We start from the raw sequence: 26,779 nt of genomic DNA, 5'->3' as shown, positions 1-26,779 counted from the left end.
GGTTGCCTCACTATAGGAAGGATGTGGAAGCATTGTAAAGGGTACAGAGGAGATTTACCAGGATGCTGCCTGGTTTAGAGAGTATGGATTATGATCAGAGATTAAGGGAGCTAGGGTTTTACTCTTTGGAGAGAAGGAGGATGAGAGGAGCCATGATAGAGGTATACAAGATATTAAGAGGAATAGATAGAGTGGATAGCCAGCGCCGCTTCTATAATCTATGGAGGTTTAGAGATGGAATGTGCATTAAATCCAGAGCCACTTTTTTTTTTCTTAAATTCTGTATTCAATTTATGAAGTACTGGGGGTTTATAGGTTTTCAGTGCTGGCAATTTTTCCAATACTTACTTTACTAATTTTTTTCTGTACCAGAAGAAAACAGACAGAACTATGCAATAGCTTGAACCAATGACTTCCAACAGTGGAACAGGCATTTTTTTTCTCTCAAGATTGTATAACCCTTCTTAGAGCTATGGCCAGTACAATTATCTATAGGTTTCATACAGCACAATTGATGTTAAATGCAAACTGTAACTGTCTTCTCTAATGAAGGCATATGTTGTCTATCATTGAATCATAGAACCATACATCACCAAACAGGCCTTTTCAGCCTAACATATGCCTGCCAACCATTATGCCTATGTACTATCTACTGAAATCTCATTTGCATGCATTAAGCCCTTAGGTCTCTATGCCATTACTATTAAGTATCTGTGCGAATGCCTTTTAAATGTTGTAATAGCATCTGACTTTATCACCTCCTCTGGCAGCTTGTTCCAGATAACTACTACATTCTGATGAAAATCTATCCCTCAGATTTCCATAAAACCATAAGACATAGGGGCAGAAATAGGCCATTTGGCCAATCAAGTCTGCTCCAGCATTCAATCATGGCATCGATGACAGCCATGGAAGAGGCTTGGGTATTCATCAGCACCTAGGTTGCTCAGTTTGGTACCCAATTTGTTATTTTCTCTGCCTGTGGTCCCCAATTCAAATCAGACCTTTGGGCAGTGATGATCCAGAACCTCAGCATTAGGCTAAATCATGCCACAGCATATCAGCCCCAGTCCAAAGGCATATGTGAGCTGTTTCACCGTTCCTTCAAGGTTGCTCTCAGGGCTCCCCTGATAGATAAGTGTTGGCATGATCATCTCCAATGTGTCCTTTAGTCAGAGGGTGGTGAATCTGTGAAATTTGTTGCCATGAGCGGCTGTGGAGGCCAAGTCATTGGGTGTGTTTAAGGCAGAGATAGATAGGTTCTTGATTAGCCAGGGCATGAAAGGGTATGGGGAGAAAGCAGGGGAGTGGGGATGACTGGAAGAATCAGATCAGCCTATGACTGAATGGCAGAGTAGACTCAATGGGCCGGATGACCTACTTCCGCTCCTATACCTTACAGTCCTATGGTCCTGCCGGAGCTCAGAATAGCTCCAAAAGAGGACCTGCAGTGTCCAGGGTTGAATTGGTATATGGGCAGCCATTACGAGTGTCAGGTAATTTTATTCCTTTCGTCACGATGGCCCGGTCAGCCTCTCAATATCGTTCCACCTTCCTCAGTAAATTCAATTTCTGTGCACCTATTCCTATCTCCCATCATGCCGTATAGCACTCTTGGGTTCCTGTTGACCTACATCCTGCCTCGTTTGGTTTCGGTCACCGTGATGCACGTGTTGGGCATGTGGCCAAGTGGTTAAGGCGTTCGTCTAGAGATCTCAAGGTCGCTAGTTCGAGCCTCAGCTGTGGCAGCGTGTTTGTGTCCTTGAGCAAGGCACTTAATCACACATTACTTTAGTGTCTGTGCGAGGAGTGGCGCCCCACACAGACTTTCACTCTGCGCCTTGTAAAGCATGAAATTGCCCGACGTGGGCCACTCATGGTCTGAGTTGACGTACCCCCCCCACCCCCCCCCACCATTATGCACACCAGTTAGGCCCCCTAATGATGGCCCTTTCTGCATTTTGGAATGGAGAGAAAATACTTAGAAAATACCTATATCATAGATAAGAAGGGTAAACCTGAAAATATTTCGGTAGGTCATTTAAACCAGCCTACCAAGATTTGGAGGATTCCACTACACTGCCCCTGCCATCACAACATGACGGTGAGCACGTCAATACAACTCTAGACGAGTCTGAGTCCTCTGCTCTTCCTCCACCCATGGAACAGAGGCCCTGAGCCGGGCAGTTTGTCCAAGCTTCGGAGAGGCTCACAGTGCCAGTTTTAGTGAATTCTGGTTGGGAGGGTGGGGGGGGGGTGCTGTATAAGGTAATGTAATTGGTGGAAATGCACATCATTCACAACCACTGACATTGATTTCAGGTTGGTCTGATGTAATGATATAATATAATTACGCAAAACACTTACTGCTCTTTGTGTTCAGTGTTTGGAGTACAGTAACTGAGTTGTTATGGATTTTCTTAAACATAAAATGTCTCCGCTATTTTTATTGGCGAAAACCTACAATCTCAGTAGTAATTTAAAGGCTATGTTTTGTATAAATGATTATCAGTTATTGCCAGACAGTAACCATCAGAGCTCACTTCCATCTGTAAGTGTTTCCTTTACTTGTGAAAACACTGGTAATGTTTAATATAACTACCATATGTCTGTATAAGTCTGTTCCCTGTGCCTCACCATTTATAACCATATAGATTTGGCAAGTGATTGTAGTTTCACTAAATGCAAGATTCAGACTGCCCTGGCAGAATCTGATGCCCAAGTATAACCTTGGTGGAGACTAAACAATGCTCAAGAAAGATAGTATAGACCATCTTGCACCCATTTATATCCATTAAATTAGTCTTTCAATTCTATTAATTCAATTAGCTTCAAATGAAACTGATCTTTTCTGTGCATTCATCTCTCTTGGATGCTGTTGATCCACAGATAATTGTATATTTTAGTCCTATTCCCATTTGATAGATCCCTGCACAGGAATCAAAATTAGTCACTTTCTATTTTTTTTTTAATTTTATTTTTATTTGGATAAGGAATTCACAAATATCATGTACTTTTTTCCCACATATAACCTTTTCCATTTTTTTATATGTATAAAACTACAATTATTTATACATTCTTAAGTACACATTGAGATGATATAAAAGGAAAATAAACATTTAAATAGATAATTATGTACTGTGGTAAATCTAACCTATTAGGCTAAGTAATGGAATCAGTTGTTAAGAAAAATGGTAATAATAGTTTCCATATAACCCTTCTGGACCATTTCCACTGGTCCAAAATGTTGTATATAAGCCTAAGTATCAACCATTGCAGGTGTTTATATCCTAATTTGTTCATGCTTGCTCCTGCCCGCAGACATAATTATCCAATCCCTATGTACTTATTTACTTAATTTTTTCTTTTTTTTTATCCCTTTCCCAAATCTTTCCCTTTACTTGTGTTAATTCTCTATTTTCCAAAAGAAAACAAAAAAAAATAAACATTTAGACTAGGGGTGCTTACGTTAGCAATATTACTGTGTTGATGAGAAGAGCAGTATAAATCATTAGGAGAGTCATCTAAAGTCTGCTCGCATTGGGGTTATATATTCAATCCATTTATTCCAGATTTGATAAAATTTTTCTTTTTGAGTTCTCAGGGAGTAAGTCAACTTTTCCATTTTAAATATTTCCAAGATAATTTCGTACCAATCTTCTAATGTAGGTGATATTGGATTTAGCCATTTTCTAGTGATTGATTTCTTACTTGCCGCTAAGAGGGCCTGCAGCAACTTTATATCTTCCTTCTGTTCAAGAAACAATACATGCCCCAAATAGAGCGTCTCAAAGTTCAGAGGTATCTGGGACCTAAGTACCTTAACTAATGTCCTATGAATACCTTCCCAAAATAGACTTAATTTAGGGCAATCCCAAAAAATATGAAAATGATTTGTCTCCTTGGAGCCGCACCTTCTCCAACACATCACATTTGTATCTTTATATTTTTCCTGATATGGGGTCTTGAAGTATCTTATAATGTTTTTCCAACAATGTTCTCTCCAAGTCAGAGAATTAGTCGAGGACCATTGAAAGCTGCAGATTTTCCCCCAAGCCTCCTCTGAAAGTACCAACCTCGCTTCTTTCTCCCACTTCTCTTTAATATACAGTGTATTTACATTTTTAGCATGGGAGAGTGCATTATATAATCGAGAAACTGATTTACTAGGTATTGAACTGCAAGCCGAATTCAGAATCTTGAAAAATTCTAATTCTACTGTTGATAGGTCTGTATATTTACAACTCTGGTTAACATAGTTTCGTACTTGAAGGTACCTAAAAAAGTCATTATGTTCTAGGCCATGTTTGTCCTGCAGGATTTGGAAACTTTGTAATACTCTTTTATCTATAAATGAGAGGTAGGTTGTAAGACCTTTCTTTATCCATAGCTCAAATCTTTTATCTCCTCTGTTGGGAAGGAATTCGGTATCATATGCATACCATCTAAAGAGTTTTAACGTTATTAATTCCACATGAATTAACCACCTTCTGCCATACTTTTAATGTAAGATTTATCCAAGCGTTTTTAAATTTTTTCAACTGGGCCATCAATCCTTTGTCAGCTATTGAGGCCTGAAGAGGAAAACTGTCAACTAATCCAAATTCTATTTCCTTCCATCTAGCCTTATATTCCCTATTACACCAATATAGCAGAGGGGTTATCTGTGAGGCATGAAAATAATTTCTCAGGCAAGGAAGAACCATACCTCCTCCTTCCTTCCCTAACTGTAAGGTGTTATATCGAATTCTAGGTTTCTTTCCTTGCCAAATGAAGCGGGAAATCCATTTGTCCCATTCCCTGAATTGGTTATCATCCACCTCCACCGGTAAAGTACGGAAAAGATACAATAACCAAGGAAGAGTATTCATTTTTATAGTATTTATCCTTGAATTTAAACTTAAAAAGGGGATAAGATTCCATCTATGCATATCTGCTTTTATCTCTGAGATTAATGGCCCATAATTTACCTGTGACAGTGTTGAAAGATCCTTTGGCAGGGTTATTTCTAAATATTTTAATGATTTAGCTTCCCACTTAAGATCATATGTATCCTGCAATTTTTTGGATGGTGTATAATTTAGGGACATAACCTGCGTTTTCTTTACATTTATTTTATAACCTGATATTTTCCCAAAGTCATCCAACAGTGTAAACAATCCTATAAATGATTTTTCTGGTTCACTCAGATAGACCAAAACATCATCTGCGAATAACGCCACTTTCTGTTCAATCCCTGCCACCTTGATACCTTTTACGATTTCGCTCTGTCTTATTAGTTGGGCAAGCAGTTCAATATATAGCGCAAAAAGGAGAGGAGAAATTGGGCATCCCTCTCTTGTGCCTCTCTCTAAGATGAAGGAGTCAGAGAGGTCCCTATTTATTTTAATTCGGGCTGTAGGGCTGTCATATAGAGTCTGAATTACTTTAATAAACTTTTCTTGAAAGCCGAATCTTCCTAACACTCTGTACAGGAATGCCCAACTAACCGAATCAAATGCTTTCTCAGCGTCCAATCTTACTACCATTGTCTCTGTCTCGTTCTTATTAACCTGTTCTAATATGTGCAGAGTTCTCCTTATGTTGTCCTGTGTTTGTCTTTGTTGAATAAATCCAGTCTGGTCTAAATGGATTAGGCCAGGTAAAAGCTTTTCCAATCTGCGCCCTAATATAGATGTAAATAGTTTGTAATCTAAATTAAGAACACTAATTGGCTGATAATTGCCACATTCTAGTTTATCTTTACCCTCTTTAAGAATAACTGAAATAATCGTTTCTCTCCAGGAAGGTGGAGTTTCTCCTCTCTGCAAGATCCAATTAAAGGTGTTAAGTAGTAATGGGGCTAACTGTGTTTTCAGGGACTTGTACCACTCTGAGGTAAACCCATCAGAACCCGGGGACTTTCCAGCCTTTAACCTAGAGATGGCCACGTTCAGTTCTTTGACAGTTACTGGTTCTAATAAACTTTCATTTTGTAAATCTGTAAGTTTAGGTAGATCTAAAAAATTCAATACACTGTCTATATAGGGCTCATTGGGGGCCTGGGGTTGGGAGTACAGCTCTCGATAATATGTTTCAAAACTCTCTTGAATTTTCCCTATTGTACTCTCCACAAGCTTTGTCTTTGGATTCTTTATTTTATGAATTGTGTTGTCTGTTTGTTGTTTTCGTAATTTATATGCTAATAATCTAGCTGATTTACCTCCTACTTCATAATTCTTTTGTCTCAGGTAAAGAAAATTTCTTTGAGTTTCCAACGTATAAATATCGTCAATTTCACTTAGCAATTTCCTAATTTCCTGTTTTCAATTTGAATTACTTTTGTTGCTATCTACAACTTGAAGTTGTTTTAATTTTCCTTGAAGGTCTGCTAATTTTTGTGCATTGATTTTTTTCATGTGAGTGGTAATGGAAATAATTTTCCCTCTCAGTACAGCTTTCAATGTATCCCATAAGATCACTGGTGATGTTTCTCCCGTGTCATTAAGGTCTAGATATTCTTTGATTTCTCCCCTTAATCTCTCCATTACTTTCGGGTTATTGAGTATATGTGAGTTTAGCCTCCATAGTGTTTTCCTCATTTTCCTTTCCAGGATTAGAGACATAGAGACTGGGCTATGATCCGACAGATCAATTGTTGCAATATTACAGTTTTTTATCCTGAGTCTATCTGTATTAAAGATAAAGAAATAGTCTATCCTTGAATAGGCTGAATGAGGGAAAGAATAATATGTATAATCTTTACTAGAAGGGTGTAATTCCCTCCAGACATCTATAATTCCCAACTCCTCCATCAATGAATTCACTTTCTGAGTCAGAGGTTTATTCTGAGTAACTATTCTTGAAGAATCTAATATAGGATTTAATCTAATATTAAAATCCCCTCCACAAATTACTACCCCTTGAGAACTGACCATTAGGTCAAAACTGTGTCTATAAAATGGCCATTCACAACCTGGAGGAGCATAAACATTCAGCAATGTTATTTCTGTACCTTCTATTCTTCCTGTGATTTTTACGAACTGTCCTTCTTTGTCTCTAGTCTCTGAAATATGTTCATAATTAAGAGTACTTGATATTAAAGTAGCTACCCCTCTTTTGTGACTCAATTTATATGATGAATAAAATACATGCTTAAAGCCCATTCTTTTTAATTTTCCATGTTCAGATTGGCTCATATGTGTTTCCTGGAGGAAAGCTATTTGTGCCCTCTCTTTTTTCAATTTAGACATAATCTTATTTCTTTTAATTGGACTCAAAACCCCATTAACATTATAGGAAATTATTTTTACCAATTCAGTTTGCATTTTTCTCTAGTAGAAAAAAAACTCTCCTTTTCTAACCAAACAGTAAGCAATCCCTTCTCAACAGTAAACCAAGACATATAACCACACCCTAGACATTTTTGAACGTGCAACATTTGAAAATTTTTCCCGACTTCCCACAGTGAGGCCTGAGCACCGACCCGCCTCAGTTCAGAGGGATAACCTCTATCTTCACCCTGTGTTACAGGGCCCTCAGCAGTTTGAATAATCATAGAGAATTTTCTCCTATTTATGTCTCGACCATATTGCTATCATTCAAGTTATTCCGTCTAGTTTATTTTCAGTTACTAGTTTTCATTTTACCTTTAAGTCCGATTTACTCTTTTCAGTCATTTCTCTTAATTAATCTGTGTTCTCTGTACATTCGCGTCTGAATATTTGCAGCTTTTCCTTGTAGTTTGACACTCTGGTTCGTGTGGAGCATCCTCGCCCCACTAACTGCCATGACTTCTGCCGAATCCTCTCCAGTAGCGACTCCGGTTGGGTGATAACTTTAATAGGTAGTCCCCGGTCTGCCAGGTCCAACGTTGCCTCCTCCACCGTAGCGTAAGCTTTTGTCCCTTCGTCGTAAAAGACTCTCAGCCGAGCTGGATACAGGGTCTGGAATTTGATGTTGTTTTCCTTCAGGACTCTCCGTGTTTCCGTATATTCCTTCCGTCTGGCAAGAATCCCCGGTGCGTAGTCGTGGTCTAAACTGATTTTACAGTTGTTCCACATGAAACCTTTCTTTTGTCATGCCCTTTTAAGCACCTCTTCCTTCGTTCTGTAACTGAGAAATCTGACCAGAATCGATCTGGGCTGGGCGCCTGCTGGAGGCTCTGGTGCCAACGCGCGGTGAGCTCTTTCTATCTGTAGGTCTTTTGCGGCCGGTATAACAAGGTTCTCTCTAAGTAGTTTCTCCACAAAGGGAATCATCAATCCGGGTTTACCTTCAGTTCCTTCGGGAACTCCATAAATCCTCACATTTTCCCTTCTCGAGCGGCCTTCTTGATCTATTAGTTTCCACTGGAGCTGGTCTTGCAGCTTCAGCATTTCTGCTATCACCTCCTCTGCGTTTTGTAGCTTCTCTTCAATTCCAACAATCCTCGCTTCGGCTTCATCTATCCGCGAGTTAGTTTTTACTATTTCTCCTTTAATATCTTCCAGCTGTTTGCTGTTATCTTGTCGGAACTCGCGAATCTCTCCGAGAATCAAGGACAGAGTCACCGATTCCCCCTCATTATCTCCATCCTGGCTTGCCGTGGGGGAGCTAGGCCCGTCGCCTTGCTGCGTCTCTTTATGTTTATCAGCCTTCGGAGTGGACTTTTTAATCTTGTTCTTAGACATCATCCTTGCCCCTTTTATTAATATAGTTATGCAATATTAAGTATTTGTCTAAATTCGATTATGGGGCAGTTTACCTTTTTTGTCGAGAGACCTTTTCCTTACACCGCCATTCCCTTGATGACCCGGAAGTCCACCCCAAAATTAGTCACTTTCTAAAGAGGAACACCCTATGTTTATCGTCAACGGCAAAGATGTGCTCTTCTATCTGATTCCTGCTAGCTCAATTCAAGGTATGATGAGAGGTGTTCTTCAGACGTTTTGAAGAATTATTTACTGCAGATGGGTGTATGGGGTGTCAGGGAGGGGTATCATCTCTGGTGGGGGAACATGTCGTGTCCTTTTCAAGGCGGTTAGTCCACCTTTTGTCCCCACCTGGCACTCAGCTCTCACCTATGGCTCCCTGTAGCTGTTTGCATGCGACAGCAGCCACACCCTGGGCAATGGCTTCGACAAGCCAGCTAAACCAGGTAGGGGTAGCCAACGGGTCTCAAACCCTCGGTGAGATAGGGGGAGTTGTCTACCCCAGCATGAAAAGACAGATTCCGGCGGATTGAGCGGATGAGACCAATGGAAGGTCCAACGGTCAAGAAGGTGGTCTCTGCAAGCGTTGTGGAACGTGTAGAGCACGACAAGACACAGAAGACGTCCTGGTCATCCTCTGCTCCTAGTCCCATCTCCAGCCGTCTCGACTCCGTCTTGCCACTGGATCCAGATGAGAATTAGGAAGAGAGAGTGAGGTGTCAAGGTCCTCATCGACCTCGATGATGGACGAACACTGCAGACGTGATAAACGTATACAGTTAATAAGTGTCATAAAACGCATTCTTTACATATTCAATAAGTAATTTTAGAGGTCATCACTTTCATTTTCACTGCACATCTGATTTCTGTTCAAGGACCACTATCTTGCTCTCTTTTTACACTTTATTTTTAAAAATAATTCTTATTGTAACTTACAGTACATATTACCCGAGTGCGGGGAATGAGCCAATGTTTGGCCATTGCTGAAGTGGTCTTGGAGATGATTCAATGCAGCAGTACCAAGGCGAGACAGGGTCAAGGCGATGAGGCCCGGGCCTGAGAGCGAGGAATGTTTGACCTGTTTAAGCACCAGGCTGATTGGATAGGTCCAGTATACGCCAAATCACGGTGGTGGGGCCTGGCCCAACAGCTTATCGAAGCTTCAGTACCCATGTCCGAGAGCGAGGAATGTCCCAAGGTTTGACCTATTTAAGTGCCAGAACAAATTGAAAAGGTCAGGGTGTTGGGGCTGGAGGAGGGGACTGGGCCGACATTAGCTTGCTGCTTGGTGAAGTACACTCATCTCTGCACTGAACTGAAGTTGTGCCCTGTAAATAACGGGGTCCTGGATCAGCTGCAGTGATGACTGGCTTTGCGGCTGTGGACTCGCTTACAAGAACTTCAGTTCTGATTGTTATTTCCTTACTTTTATTGGTTGCATGATTTGTTTTTTTTTCACATTGGGTGCTTGATGGTCGTTTTTAATGGTTTCTATTGGGCTTCTTTGTTTTATGGCTGCCTGTAAGGAGGCAGATCTCAAGGATGCATATAGCATATATACTTTGATAATAACCATACTTTGAAGTCTGAACTTTGGACTTAGTATTTTCATGTATTGCACTGTATTGCTGCTGTAGAACAACAGATTTCACCATGTCTACATATACTGTATATGTTAATAAACCTGTTTCTGATTCTGATTCTGAAAGGCTCAATATATCATAATCAAATCTCAGATAGATGTGCCATTACTGAAACTCTGGAAAGAAAACATGACATACAAATAAAGGAAGAGGTGATTAACTGACTGTCCATTGAAGCTGACTTCCTGTGGTCCCACATCAAACCCCATCAAGCCCCTAAAAATTCACCCCTTCCCCAGTCTTGAAGCAGTAGAACATTGTAGTGAAAGGAAAAATAGAGCAAATTTTCATCATACTGTGCGATGTTAGTAAACAAACAGGGTAAAAGTCTTTGCACAAGAAAACCATTTTTCTTTCTCTAAATCCAAGGGCCTTATAGTGAGTAAACTAACAGTAAGAGGGCTGAAAATGTATTAGAGTGACTTTTCAGAAACACTATTTTAATGGTATTTATTTATGTACTTATTGACATACATTGTGGAATAGGCCCTTCTGGCCCTCGAGCCACATCACCCAACAATCCCACAAATTAATCCTAGCTTAATCATAGGACAATTTACTATGACCAATTAATCTACCAACTGGTATGTTTTTGGACTGTGGCTGGAAACTGGGGAAACCTGAGCACTCGCAGGAAACCCAGGCAGACATGGGAGGAGCATATAGACAGCGGCAGGAATTGAACCCAGGTCTCTAGTACTGTAATGTATTGTGCTAACCACTACGCTAACAAGCCTAATAATAAATAAATATATTTCAAAGGAAAGATTGTGATTTTGCCAACAAAAATCATTACAGCTACAACATATGACGTAACCTGTTGACGGATGCACAATATTATCTTTCAAAAGTTATTTTTTTTCTGATAACCTATTTTATATACTATAACATCAAAATAAATGAAGTCACCTTATAAGTGCGTGTAGCTATCAACTACCATCATCGTGATGACCTATTATTTTGAACAGAACCTACTTTAGGTTTCTTTATTATCCTAGCTTTATCTCAACTGAAAAATGTGATGGGAAGATAATTTGCATGAGCAAACTATCCCTACCACATATATAGTGTATATCAAGTTATTCAAAGCAGAGCTTTATTTATAAAAAAAGATTGCATGAGATCAGGGATAAGAAAAAGTTCACTTCAAAGAACAAAACAAATAAATATTGATCAGTTAGACAGCTTTAGGAGAGAGGAAAAAGACACTTGAAAGAGTTGTGAATTATTCACAGCAACAGCTAAACAATTGCATTTACAGAGGAAGTTTCCAGTTTGATAATTAGTTGTGAGATCCAAGGCATAACTTTTCAATTTCACTACAGAGAAATAAATAAAAGAATGATCACAAAAAAAAACATTTTCTGCAAACAGAAAGTGGTTTCCCTGATTACTCTTTCTGCCAGAAGATTGTATGCAGAGGGACAGAATTGCTGGAATTAGTAGAGGGTGAAAATGTCAACCATAAAAAAGTAAGTATCTGCATACTATTTGAATACATTTGCCACTGACATTCTCAAACATTCAAAATATCTAAAAGTTATTTGAAGATTAAACATATTACCAATTTCTTTTAAATTATTAAAACACTTAAAGAAAGGAAATACCAATACATTTTTGAAAATGCTAGGAAGTACAGAAAACCTATTAAGTGCATTAAATTTATTTTATTTCAACTGGAAGAATCTCCCTTCTCTACCTGATGTAAGTTCAATGGCCACAAGCAAGAAATGGAAAAGAGTTGGCACCTCAGTCTGGGCCTTTGTGAAAAGTTCAGCAGCAGGAAGTAGAGGGAACGATCATGGTCAGAACCTCAAACATGGGGAAATCTGCAGATGCTGGAATTTCAAGCAACACACATAAAAGTTGCTGGTGAATGCAGCAGGTCAGGCAGCATCTCTAGGAAGAGGTACAGTCGACGTTTCGGGCCGAGATCCTTCGTCAGGACTAACTGAAAGAAGAGCTAGAGATTTAGAGATTTGAAAGTGGGAGGGGGAGGGGGAGATCCGAAATGATAGGAGAAGACAGGAGGGGGAGGGATGGAGCCAAGAGCTGGACAGGTGATTGGCAAAAGGGATACGAGAGGATCATGGGACAGGAGGCCTAGGGAGAAAGAAAGGGGGAGGTGGAAGCCCAGAGGATGGGCAAGGGGTATAGTGAGAGGGATAGAGGGAGAAAAAAGAGAGAGAGAAAAAGAATGTGTGTATATAAATAAATAAATAACAGATGGGGTACGAGAGGGAGGTGGGGCATTAGCGGAAGTTTGAGAAGTCAGTGTTCATGCCGTCAGGTTGGAGGCTACCCAGACGGAACATAAGGTGTTGTTCCTCCAACCTAACTGTGGCTTCATCTTAAAGTAGAGGAGGCTGTGGATAGACATATCAGAATGGGTATGGGACGTGGAATTAAAATGTGTGGCCACTGGGAGATCCTGCTTTCTCTGGTGGACAGAGCATAGGTGTTCAGTGAAACGATCTCCCGGTCTACGTTGGGTCTCGCCAACGTACAGAAGGCCGCATCAGGAGCACCGGACGCAGTATATCACCCCAGCCGACTCACAGGTGAAGTGTCGCCTCACCTGGAAGGACTGTCTGGGGCCCTGAATGGTGGTAAGGGAGGAAGTGTAAGGGCATGTGTAGCACTTGTTCCGTTTACAAGGATAAGTGCCAGAAGGGAGATCGATGGGGAGGGATGGGGAGGACGAATGGACAAGGGAGTCGCGTAGGGAGTGATCCCTGCAGAAAGCGGGGGGGGGGGAGAAAAAGATGTACTTAGTGGTGGGATCCCGTTGGAGGTGGCGGAAGTTACGGAGAATTATATGTTGGATCTGGAGGGTGGTGGGGTTGTAAGATGGTCAGAACCTGTCAGGAACTTTCGAGTTTTGTGTTCAGTGGATATTCCCAAGGGAGCGGCAAACTTACTGACAGTTATGTACATGCAGAACTGTTTGTCCTTCCCAAGAAAACTTGAGCAAATGTGTCCTTAAAACTGCTGGACTGACATAAATCATAAATAAGTAACTAATGATGGGGTGGTAGGATGGGGCATGAAGAGAGTAAAGGAAACATTGGGACTTGGGGCTTTGATTTTGTTCAAATAATTAATGACCCAATGATAATTATTCAGTGCTATCTCATATTATGGATGTAAAGATATTATGTGGACTTCCTTACTTGGTTCTCAAGTGTATAAGCTCAACAGGCACTGATGAACTTTAATACAACTTTCCAACTAGTCTTTCTTAAGGCTTGCAGTGCTCATATAAAATTACAATTGACACTTCTTAATTTAATTATTGGTATATAGCTTGGAATGGGCCTTTCTGGCCCTTCGAGTCACACTGCCCGGCAACTCCCAATTCAACCCTCACATAATCATGTGACAATTTACATTGACCAACTAACCAACCAACCGGTACGTCTTTGGACTGAGAGAGGAAACCAGAGCACCAGAGAGAACCCCTGTGCTCATGGGGAGAACATACAAACTCCTTACAGGCGGCGGCAGGAATTGAACCCTAGTCACCTGTATTGTAAAGCATTGTACCGTGCTAGCTATGACAAATTCTATTCAAAGTGACTTCATCTATCTCTAGAATAAAGGAGTTACGGACAACATTGTAGGCAAAGTGTTAAAACTATAACAGTACAAAAAGAACAAAGAAGAGGGCAACTAGTCATTATACCACAGTAAAAATTAAACCAAGGTCACTTTGGGAAGCAATGACTAGGCAAGACACAATATCTGGACCAGTAATTTTGAACTCATTAACAGCAACATTAAAAATTAATTTTGGTTCTTGTGGCTACCTTTATTCCTTACACCAGAATACTTTACTCCCTGCTGACCTAATTCGTGCCTACACTAGTCAAGGAGAGTGTCATTGAACTGAAAATCACATATGCACCAGGGTGGTTGAGAACTGCTGAAGCTTAGTTTGGACCATCACAAGGAATAATTATTGTGCATGATACAAAGGTGCTTCTGTGAAATGCTAGGAAAGAAAAATACACACACGCATTGGTGACGTCATTGAGCCAGGCCCAGTGCAAACTCCTGACACAGCAATGGTAAACAAACAAAAAATTTTAAAGTAAGTACACAAGCAAATAGTAGAGAAGATGGTAACATTAAAAGTTAAAAAATGAGTAGATTTTTAAAAATTATACATTAAAGGCACAAGTTAGCTTCTAAATGCCTCTCTGATTGCTCAAAATGTGCCTTTTTAAACATGCAAAACTAGTGAAAAGTGGTGAAGTTGGAGTGGTGAAACCTAGGTGTCAGGGCAGGCAACACCAAAACACCAGAAGTGTATTACCAGGATGCTGCAGGGGATCGCGCCTGCATCACTAGTTCAATGGGAGGATTACTAAATTGAGAGAAAAATACCACGGTCTTGTCTAACCAGGATTAACTGTTCTTTCCAAGTTGTTTTACATTAAAGATTTTTCTCTACTTTCTCCTAATGGAATATGTAGGATCTTAGGCTTAGCACTTGTAAATAAGTCGGATATTTGTTTCGTTGAAGTTTGTATCCATAACTCATGCTTTGGGTCCTTACAAGCCACTATCCACATGACCTTTGTACTTGACTTGTTGCTAACATTGAACATTTGTCGAAGATATTTGCATGCTAATTGCTTCAACAGTCTCCTTTGAGATTTTGAGATTCTTATATTGGGCACGTTATTTTTAAGTGGTAATCTCACATGTTAAGGTTCAGTTACTGTTGTTTATACAATTGATTTTCATTATCTTGCATGATGATGATGTGAATAAGAGTATGATAAGTGAAGGGCCTCAAATCTTCAGTTTATGCTTGCAGGTCTACTGCTTCAGGTTCATGGTCTTCTGTGCTGACTGACTTTGCTTTGCGTTTTCAGACACCTCCAGTTTTTAGAAGATCAGGTCACTGACTGACTATAGAAAGAAACCGTTTTCTTCTTCTGCTACAGTGTGATGCTTCTCCCTTATTCATAGTTTGAATCGTCCTCCCACGCCACAGACCATGTGTAAGGTACAATGTTTTAATGATTCATCTTGGAGAAGAACAAGTTATTGTTCTGATAACTTTTGTCACTGAAGCTATTTGATAGTATTCTGTACATACAATATATGATTTGATTTTGTGGCTTTTTGTACTTGGTCAAATGGTTATTTTGATTCCAAATATTTCCAGTTATGTTTTTTTCTCAATTGTAATCATAAATTATCATATATATATATATATATATATATATTCATCTGCTCTTGACAGAAGCTCTTCATAAGAAATTAGCTCGTCTGCTACTTCTTTCACTTGTGAATTTCACTGATTAATGCAAACCCCATTTCTATCACTCTGGACATATAAAATAAGGACTCTGGGGTTTCGAGAATAGCATGCTGCTCGATTAGAGACGGTTCAGGGACAGGAAGCAGAGAGTTGGAATAAATGGCAGTTATGCGCCACAATGAAGCCAACCTCAGAGTGGAGGAGCAACATCTTATACCATCTGGGTAACCTCCAAACTGATGGCATGAACATCAGTTTCTCTTTTCAGTACAAAAACAATTCGCCCCCCCCCCTCTTTGATTCCCCACGCTGTCCCCTTACCTCTTCTCACCTGCCTATCATTTCCCTCCGGTCTCTTGCTCCTTCCCTTTCTCCTGTGGTCCACCCTCCTTTCCTATCAGATTCCTTCCTCTCCAGCCAGTTACCTCCCCACCCCTGCACCTGGCTGAACCTATCACCTTTTAGCTATTCTCCTTCCTCTCACATCAACTGTTTATTCTGTTGTCTTCCACCTTCACTTCCAGTCCTGAAAAAGGGTCTCGGTCCAAAACATTCATTTCCATAGATGCTGCCTGACCTGCTGAGTTCCTCCAGCATTGTGTGTGTTGCTTTAAATAGCAGACTGTTGCTAAATGGATGCCACAAAGTTTATTCCTGGATCCTCAGCAATTCATAGTTTACGTGTTCTTGTTGTTCCTTTCCACACCTTGTGGCACATCATGCAGCAACCCTGCCATTTCTTTAGAATTTTTTGTCTGTTTTTTTTTAATGAGGCCGAGTTGCTAGCTCGATGCTCAACCCAGCATGGATGGAAAGCATGCAAGGAGAAGGCCAGATTTGAACCTGGGACCATTCACTTTGAAATTCAGTGTGGATGCCACTACACCACTGCCCAGAATAGTTTATATGTTACATTGCTGAAAAGACAAAATACTACATTTCAAGTTTGCATATAAAATTTCATATCTTACGCATGATGTAACAGAAGGAGCAGATTCAATTTGCACTGGCTCTCAGAGAAGCAATCTCATTAGTCTTGTTCCCTTCTGCAATTTCCCTTGCTCTTTTCTCTCACACAACTTCTTGAATTCCCTTCTCATTCTTTTTTCCATTAACATATACAAAACTGCAATTTGTGGAAGTCAAATAACCCATCGACATGTCTTTGGTTTGTGGGAGGAACGTCGCACGGCATCAGACGGAACATACTGAAACCACACGGGTAGATTCTAGGATCAGGATGGAGATGGGATACTTGGAACAGTGAGGCAGGACTACTAACTGCTGTGTCACTATGTTGCACTTAGAAGGAAGAACTGATGGTACAGTAAGTTGTGAGAAGGATGAAAAGGAATATTCAAAAAAGGACAAAAACAAATTTTAAAAAAGAGTGAGGAAGTGCTAGTGTGTGATGTGGGAAAACCTGAGGTTGTGCACATTGACAGAATCAAAATCAGATTTATTGTCAGTGACATAAGTCATGAATTTGCTATTTTGTGGCAGCAGGACATCACTATAAATTACAACAAAATGAAATAAATAATGCAAAAGCAGATAGTGCGGTAGTGTTCATGGGTCTATGGACTATTCAGGTTTATTTTTATTTTATTTAGAGATATAAAATGGTTACAGGTCCTTCCAGCCCAATGAGCACATGCTGCCGATTACACCGAAGTGGGAGGAAACCGGAGCAACCGAAGGAATTCCACGCAGTTATGGAGAGAACATATGTACTTTTTACAGACAGCGGCAGAACGGAACCTGGGTTCCATGCCACCCTCAGAATCCTACAGTCTGCGACGGCCGGGAAATGGCCAGGGAATCCGAAGCCAGAGCGTCAGGAAGTGTTTAGAAAAGGTTGAGTGTGGGTCCTTGAGCATCAGTCAGGTTCCTCCTCACTGATGGTAGCAATGGGAAGAGGGCAGATCCTGCATGGTGAGGAGGCTTGTGCCTGTGATGGAGCTGGCTGACTCTACAGCCCTCTGAAGAAGAATAAGACAAAATGCTTTTAAACTGTAACAACCTGGTCCACAGAGAACTTTATAAGAGACAGAGGTTAAACATACAGACAGATGTAAGTGGAAAGGTAAGTGGTATATTTGCCTTTATTGCATGGGGTTTGGAAGTCAAAGCAAGGAAGCCTTACTGCTTTAATACAGAACTTTGACAAAACCTGATTTGAATGACTGCTGCATTCTGTTCTGGTTTCTATAACTAAAGAAGGATTAACACATAAGGATGACTGCAGCGTAGAATTAGTTTAGTGAATCTTCAGATGAGCTAGAGATATTGATCCAGAAAGAGTGATTGAATAACATTGGTGAGACTTCAAATGAATCACATGATCTCAGTGAGATCCACAAGACGCTGAGAGGGTTGGCCAGGGTAGAGGTCAAGAGATTGTTTACCCTGCTTCTACATAGGGCACAGTTGAAAGAAAAGGGATGCGACTGAAAGGAGTAATTTCTTGGAGAGAAATTTCCCCTTTTGTATTTCTTTAACATCATTTTCATCTAAGAAGGAAGAAAGATCATTAGCTTGTGGTAGGCAGAATGTTAAAGTAATGAGGTGTTGCATTCAAACTATGAATTGTTCATGTAAGGCTTACAGCACAATTTAGAAAAGCATATAACTATTAGTGTTTGGCTCAAATTGGCGTGTAAGCAATATGTTTGGGCTTAGTTTTGATAGGTGAATTGAGCAGGAAAGGATAGCTTGCTGATATGCACTTTCGAGAGTTAGCTCACGTACCTTGACAACTTCTTAGGTGATACTGCACTGCATTCATGTTTGAGATCTGAAGTTCCTGAAATTTTCCTCAGCCATTATTTCCTCTCGTCCCTTGCTGAGCCTTTATGGATCACTTCTTCCAGTTTTTTACAGTTGTCTCTTCATATAGCTAGCTTAATCTCAGGTGGCCAAGTAACATCATCCTGTTTGCTACAATCTTATATCTGCTACATGGGACAACTTCCCTTTTCCACAAAGTCAGCAGTACATTATCAGAGACATATGATGTGCTTCTTCAGCTTATTTCACAGGGCAGAATTACAAAGTACCTACAGTGGCATGCAAAAGTTTAGACATTCTTGGTCAAAATTTCTGTTACTGTGAATAGTTAAGTGAGTAGAAGATGAACTGATCTCCAAAGGTCATAAAGTGAAAGATGAAACATTCTTTTCAACATCTTAAGCAAGATTAGTGTATTATTTTTGTTTTGTACAATTTTAGAGTGAAAAAAGGAAAGGAGCACCATGCAAAAGTTTGGGCACCCCAAGAGATTTGAGCTCTCAGATAACTTTTACTAAGGTCTCAGACCTTAATTAGCTTGATAGGCCTATGGCTTGTTCACAGTCGTCGTTAGGAAAGGCCAGGTGATGCAAATTTCAAAGCTTTATAAATACCCCCAACAATCAGCAGCCGTGGTCTCCTCTAAGCATCTGCTCAGCACTCTGAAAATTAAAATAAATGATGCCCACAAAGCAGGAGAAGGCTATAAGAAGATAACAATGCATTTTCAGGTAGCTATTTCCTCAGTTCATAATGTAATTAAGAAATGGCAGTTAACAGGAACAGTGGAGGTCAAGTTGAGGTCTGGAAAACCAAGAAAACTTTCCAAACAACTGCTCATAGGATTGCTAGAAAGGCAAATCAAAACCCCCGTTTGACTGCAAAGGACCTTCAGGGAGAATTAGCAGACTCTGGAGTGGTGGTGCACTGTTCTACTGTGCAGTGACACCTGCACAAATATGACTTTCATGGAAGAGTCATCAGAAGAAAACCTTTCCTGCGTCCTCACCACAAAATTCAGCATCAGAAGTTTGCAGAGGAATATCTAAATAAGCCTGATGCATCTTGGAAACAAGTTCTGTGCACTGATGAAGTTAAAATAGAACTTTTTGGCCACAATGAGCAAAGGTATGTTTGGAAAAAAAAAGGGTGCAGAATTTCAAGAAAAGAACACCTCTCCAACTGTTGAGCACGGGGGTGGATCGATTATGCTTTGGGCTTGCGTTGCAGCCAGTGGCACAGGGAATATTTCACTGGTAGGGGGAAGAATGAATTCAATTAAATACCAGCGATTTCTGGAAGCAAACACCACACCATCTGTTAAAAAGCTGAAGATGAAAAGAGGATAATGGTCCGAAACACACCTCAAAATCCACAATGGACTACCTCAAGAGGCGCAAGCTGAAGGTTTTGCCATGGCCCTCACAGTCCCCTGACCTAATGTCATTGAAAATCTGTGGATAGACCTCAAAAAAGCAGTACATGCAAGAATCTCACAGAACTAGAAGTCTTTTGCAAGGAAGAATGGGTGAAAATCCCCCAAACAAGAATTGAAAGACTTTTAGCTGGCTACAGAAAGCGTTTACAAGCTGTCATACTTGCCAAAGGGGGTGTTACCAAGTCCTGCCATGCAGGGTGCCCAAACTTCTGTTTCAGGCCCTTTTCCTTTTTTATTATTTTGAAACTGTAAAAGATGGAAATGAAAAAGTAATCTTGCTTAAAATATTAAAGAAATGTGTCATCTTAAACTTTATGCCTTTTGGAAATCAGTTCATCTTTTACTCCCTTAGCTATTGACAGTAACAGAAATTTTGACCGGGGTGCCCACACTTTTGCATGCCACAGTATCTTGCCGCAGTACGTGTATCTTTTAAGAGATGCAGATGAAGTGAAGCCACACACCTGTACTCTCAGGCCACCAGCTGTAAGCTAGCAGCACAGGGACACCGCATGCAGAACTTATGTTAAACAGCAGATGGTACAAATTTAACACACTGTATTTGTGAACAATCATGCGTGCTGTTTGTGGATTAACCAATTTAACCCTCATCATGTCTTCCAGGGAGTTATCAGCATTTGGTTTGATGTGTCACACTGAACAACCATATTATATTGTTTGTCAGGATTATTAAAGATTTTATTTGTTATATTTTTCAGGCATTTTATGAAGATAAAGTGATTTGCATAACAACCCTGGTTGCATTATCCTTTTTGATTGAGGTCTTATTTCGAGCCTTTGAAGCAGATCTTTGTGTTTATTGGGTCTCTATTGCAATGTGCTTTGTACAGTGTAAAATCTAATCACATGCTACAGCACTTAGCTCATGAAAATTGGGATGGCACTGTATCAGAAATGAAGTTTGGTGGTTTTGAAACACAGTCCTATTTTTGGAAAGGGCACTGAAAAGCAAAGGAAATGTAGCAATACATCATTTAGAGCAAATGAAAATAAATTCTACTACAGGATTAACATACTAAATTTTGTCAGAACAGTTGCTGCTTATTTTATGACAGAAGTGAACCCAAGACTACAGGAAGTATAATATTAGGAATACGAGGGAAATGTATTTGTAATGAATATACTGAAACCAAAAGAGGTAAAGGTTTATCTACAGGTCATCACACTCAATACCATTTACACTTTGAGAATTGAAACTCTTGCTGGGAAAATATGCAAAAATAAACTAAAGCATACAAGGTGTGACGTATGCTTGCAATCAACAATATGTGGGGTGAATAAAATGGAATTGGTGCGGGGTTAGAGTAAATGGGTGTTGCCTGGGGAAAAGTACGCACTCAGGACAACAAATACTTTTCTCGTGTTTTAATTCCTTTATCTGTTTTAGATGTTTACATGCCAGAAGAGGGTCTCAAAACAAAACAAACGAATTTACAACCAGTTATTGCCGTTACAATCTCAGTTTAACTTTCGATCCACACCCTTGTGTAACGGCAAATTGCATATGCAGTATAAAAATACATAAAGCAAACCGCACAAAACTAATACAGAACTAATACAGTAATGGCGATTCTGAAGGAACACAATACAAACAACATTAGAATCCCCCCAACCCTGTATCTTATACATAGCAGCGAAAATGTAAGTGAGTACATCTCATCTAAGACATCTACTACTTTTCAGTACACACGTACCGAACATCCAAACAGAGACTAAACATTCACATTACGCTGTTACATGCACAATCAGTCATGATACAATAAAGTTAGACAACAAGATACAATAAAGTTAGACAACAAGTATACTTTGGCACAACTTTTACAAGATATTGCATGGTAGTTAAATTACAGGAGGACTGACCTACTTGGCTGGTAAGGAACTTTGCACAAGCCACGCTGTCCAGCGTCGATGCCTTCACTCGTAAAAATCTAGAGCATCCATATGTAAAACATTTCAAATTCCCGATATTCTCAATTCACCAACAAGCATAAATGAATTCACATGGATATCGTCAATTAATGCTCACCTTTCCTCACCATGCCCAGCATCTCTGGGAGGAACTCAATTCCAACGCCCCACTAGCTTCTTCAGCAGAAAACAAAATGATCTCCCCACTATCCCACATGTGCGTAATGACATCCTCGTCTCCCCTTAAAGGCACAGACAAATTCTAGCATTACCCGGATGGATGCCTAGGTACACTTTTACTTTTTTACTTTATATACTTTATTGTCGCCAAACAATTGATACTAGAGCGTAAAATCATCACAGCGATATTTGATTCCGTGCTTCGCGCTCCCTGGAGTACAAATCAATAGTAAATATTAAAAATTTAAATTATAAATCATAAATAGAAAATAGAAAGGGGAAAGTAAGGTAGCGCAAAAAAAAACTGAGAGGCAGGACCGGATATTTGGAGGGTGTGGCCCAGATTCGGGTCAGGATCTGTTCAGCAGTCTTATCACAGTTGGAAAGAAGCTGTTCCTAAATCTGGCCGTACGAGTCTTCAAGCTCCTGAACCTTCTACTGGAGGGAAGAGGGAGGAAAAGTGTGTTGGCTGGGTGGGTCATGTCCTTAGTGGTTTAACGATAATGAATAAGATTTGACGGTCACCCGGTTACATGGGTATTTAATGGTCCGTGTGAGGTGAGTGCAACATGTTGTTTAATGGTCAGTGTGGGGTCAGTGTAAGTGCACATTTAATGATCAGTGTAAATGGGTTTTTAATGGTCAGTGAGGGTTTAGAATAAATGGATCTTTAATGGTCCATGTGGGGTTAGTGTAAATGGATGTTTAATGGTCAGTGTGGGGTCAGTGTAAATGGGAGTTTAATGGTCAGTGTGGGGTGACTGTAAATTGTTCTTTAATGGTCAGTGTGGGGTGACTAAATGGGAGTTTAATGGTCAGTGTGGGGTGACTGTAAATGGTTCTTTAATGGATAGTGTGGGGTGACTGTAAATGGTTCTTTAATGGATAGTGTGGGGTGAGTGTAAATGGGAGTTTAATGCTCAGTGTGGGTTTGGTGTAGATGGGTATTTAATGGTCAGGTGGAGGTCACTGCAATTGGGTGTTTAATGGTCAATGTGGCATTAGTGTAAATGGCTTTTAATGGTATGCGTGGGTTTTAGTGTAAATGGGCCTTTAATGGTCAGTGTGTAGGTTAGTGTAAATGGGCCTTTAATTGCCCATGCGAGATTACTTTAAATGGTTGTTTGTCAGTCTGGGGTCAGTGTAAATGGGTGTTAAATGTCAGTATGCATTTAATCTAAATGGATGTTTGATAGTCTGTGTGAGGTGATTGTAAATGTTTTTTTAATGGTCAGTGTCAGGTTAGCGTAAATGGGAGTTTACTGGTACGTGTGGGTGTTGGTGTTGGTTCATGTAAGTCGGTGGTTAGTGTAAAGGGAGTTAAGTGGTCGGTGTGGGGTTATTGTAAATGGGTACTTAATCATCAATGTTGGTCTAGTGTAAATGAGTGTTAATGGTCAGTGTGGGATTACACTAATAGTTGTTTACTGGTCTGTGTGGGATCAATGTAAATGGGTGTTTAATGGCCAGTATAAGTATAGTGCAAATGTGTGTTTAATGATCACTGTGGGGATAGTGTAAATGGGCATGTAATGATCAAGGTGGTGTCAGGGTAAATGGTCAGTATGAAGTTAGTGTAAATGAGTGTTTAATGGTACATGTGGGGTTAGTGTAATTAGGTGTTTAATGTCAGTGTGTGGTCAGTGTACATAGGTGATTAATAGTCAGTGAAGGGTCAGTGTAAGTGGGTGTTCAATGTCATTATTAGTTTCGTGTAAATGGCTGTTTAATGGTCCGTGTGAGGTGAGTTTAAATGGATTTTTAATGGTCACTGTAAATGGGTAGTTAATGGTCAGCATGGGTTTACTGTAAATAGGGGCTTAATGGTCAGTATTGGGTTAGCGTAAATGGGAGTATAATGGTCAGTGTGGGGATAGTGTAAATGGGTGTGTAACCATCAGTGTGGTGTCAGTGGAAATGGGTGTTTCATGATAAATGTGGGATTTAATGCAAATGGGTGTTTAATGATCCATGTGGGTCAGTGTAAATGGGTGTTTAATGGTCAGTGTGAGGTCAGTGCAAATGCGTGCTTAATGGTCAGTATGGAGTCTGTGTAAATGGGTGTTTAATGGTCAGTGTGGCATTAGTGTAAATAGGTTTTTAATTGTATGTGTGAGTTTTAGTGTAAATGGGTGTTTAATGGTGAGTCTGTGGTTTCGTGAAAATGGGTGGTTAATAGCCAGTAGGAAGTGAGCGTAAATGATTATTAAATTGTCAGAGTGGGGTCAGTGTAAATGGGTCTGTAATGTCCGTCTGTGATTGATGTAAATGGGCATATAGTGGTCAGTGTGGAGGTTTAGTGTAAATGGGTGTTTAATGGTCTGTGTGAGTTGAGTGTAAATGTGTGTTTAATGGTCCATGTGGGGTCAGTGTAAATGTGTGTTTACCGGTCAGTGTGTGGGTTAGTGTAAGTGGGTTTTTAATTGTCCATGCGAGATGACTTTAAATGGTTGTTTAATTGTCAGTCTGGGGTCAGTGTAAATGGGTGTTAAATGTCTGTATGCGTTTAATCTAAATGGGTGTTTGATAGTCCGTATGAGGTGTTGGTACATGGTTGTTTAATGGTCAGTGTCAGGTGGTACAAATGGAAGTTTACTGGTACATGTGGGGTTTTCATGTAAGTGGGTGTTTAATGGTCAGTTGGTGGTTCGTGTAAAGGGAGTTAAATGGTCGGCATGGAGTTATTGTAAATGGGAAATGGGTATTTAATCGTCAGTGTTGGTTTAGTGTAAATGAGTGTTCATGGTCTATGTGGGGTAACTGTGATAGTTGTTTACTGGTCCATATGGGATCAATGTAAATAGGTGTTTAATGGTCAGTATGAGTATAGTGTAAATGTGTGATAATGGTCACTTTGGAGTTTAGTGTAAATGAGTGTTTAATGGTCCATAAGGGGTCAGTGTAAATGGGTGTATAATGATCGGTATGAGGTTATATTTTACAATATACATTAATGATTTAGATGAACAGATTAAAAGTAACATTAGCAAACTTGTAGATGACACAAAGCTGGGTGGCAGTGTGAAATGTGAGGAGGATGTTATGAGAATGCAGGGTGACTTGGACAGGTGGGGTGAGTGAGCAGATGCATGGCAGATGCAGTTTAATGTGGATAAATGTGAGGTTATCCGCTTTGGTAGCAAGAACAGGAAGGCAGATTACTATCTGAATGGTGTCAAGTTAGGAAAAGGGGAAGTACAACAAGATCTAGGTGTCCTTGTTCACCAGTCACTGAAAATAAGCATGCAGGTACAGCAGGCAGTGAAGAAAGCTAATGGCATGCTGGCCTTCATAACAAGGGGAATTGAGTATAGGAACAAAGAGGTCCTTCTGCAGTTATACAGGGCCCTGGTGAGACCACACCTGGAATATTGTGTATAGTTTTGGTCTCCAAATTTGAGGAAGGACATTCTAGCTATTGAGGTAGTGCAGCGTAGGTTCACGAGGTTAATTCCCAGGATGGATGGACTGTCATATGTTGAAAGACTGGAGTGACTGGGGTTGTATACACTGGAATTTAGAAGGATACGAGGGGATCTGATTGAAACATATAAGATTATTAAGGGATTGGACACTCTGGAGGCAGGAAACATGTTCCGGATGTTGGGGGAGTCCAGAACCAGAGGCCACAGTTTAAGAATAAGGGGTAGACAATTTAGAACGGAGTTGAGGAAAAACTTTTTCACACAGTGGGTTCTGGTTCTGTGGAATGCTCTGCCTCAGAAGGCAGTGGAGGCCAATTCTCTGGATTCTTTCAAAAAAGAGTTAGATAGAACTCTTAAAGATAGCAGAGTGAAGGGATATGGGGGAAGGCAGGAAAAGGGTACTGATTGTGGATGATCAGCCATGATCACAGTGAGTGGTGGTGCTGGCTCGAAGGGCTGAATGGCCTACACCAGCACCTATTGTCTATTGTCTATAGTGTAAATTGGTGTTTAATAGTCAGTTGGGTTTTAGTGTAAATGAGTGTTTATTGGTGAATATGGGGTTTAGTGTAAATGGGAGTTTAATGGTACGCGTGGGTTTTAGTATAAATGCGTGTTTAATGTCAGTGTGTGGTCAGTGTACATGGGTGATTAATGGTCAGCGTAGGGTCAGGGTAGATGGATGTTTAATGTCATTGTTGGTTTAGTGTAAATGGGTGCTTAATAGGCAGTGTGGGTTAGTGTAAATTGGTGTTTAATGGTCTGTGTAAGGTGAGTGTAAATGGATTTTTCATGGTCAGTGTGGGGTCAGTGTAAATGGAAGTCTATAGGTATGTGTGGGGTTTAGTGCAAATGGGTGTTTAATGGTCCATGTGAGGTGAGTTTAAATGGATTTTAATGGTCAATGTGGGGTCAGTGTAACTGGGTGGCTAATGGTCAGTATTGGGTTAGTGTAAATGGGAGTGTAATAGTCAGTATGGGGTCACTATCAAAGGGAATTAAATGATCAAAGAGGGGTTAGTATAAATGGGTGTTTAATGGTAAATGTGGAGTCAGTGTAAGTGGGTGTTTAATGGACAGTATGGTGTAAGTGTATATGCAAATTTAATGGTCAGTGTGGTGTTAGTGTAAATGAGTTTTTTATGGTATGTGGGGGTTTTAGTGCAAATGGGTGTTTAATGGTCAGTGAGGGGTTAGTGTAAATGGGTGTTTAATGGTCAATATGGAGTCAGAGTAAATGCATGTTTCATGGTCAGTGTGGTGTTAGTGTAAATGAGTTTTAATGGTATGTGTGGGTTTTAGTGCAAATAGGTGTTTAATGGTCAGTGTGGTGTTATTGTAAATGGGCATTTAATGGTGCGTGTGTGGTTTAGTGTAAATGGGTGTTTAATGGTCCGTCGGAGGTGAGTGTAAATTGTTGTTAAATT

The sequence above is a fragment of the Mobula birostris genome, chromosome 10 (assembly GCF_030028105.1).
Source record: "Mobula birostris isolate sMobBir1 chromosome 10, sMobBir1.hap1, whole genome shotgun sequence".
NCBI classification, from domain to species: Eukaryota; Metazoa; Chordata; class Chondrichthyes; order Myliobatiformes; family Myliobatidae; genus Mobula; species Mobula birostris.
Note: the sequence above shows the minus strand (reverse complement) of the source record.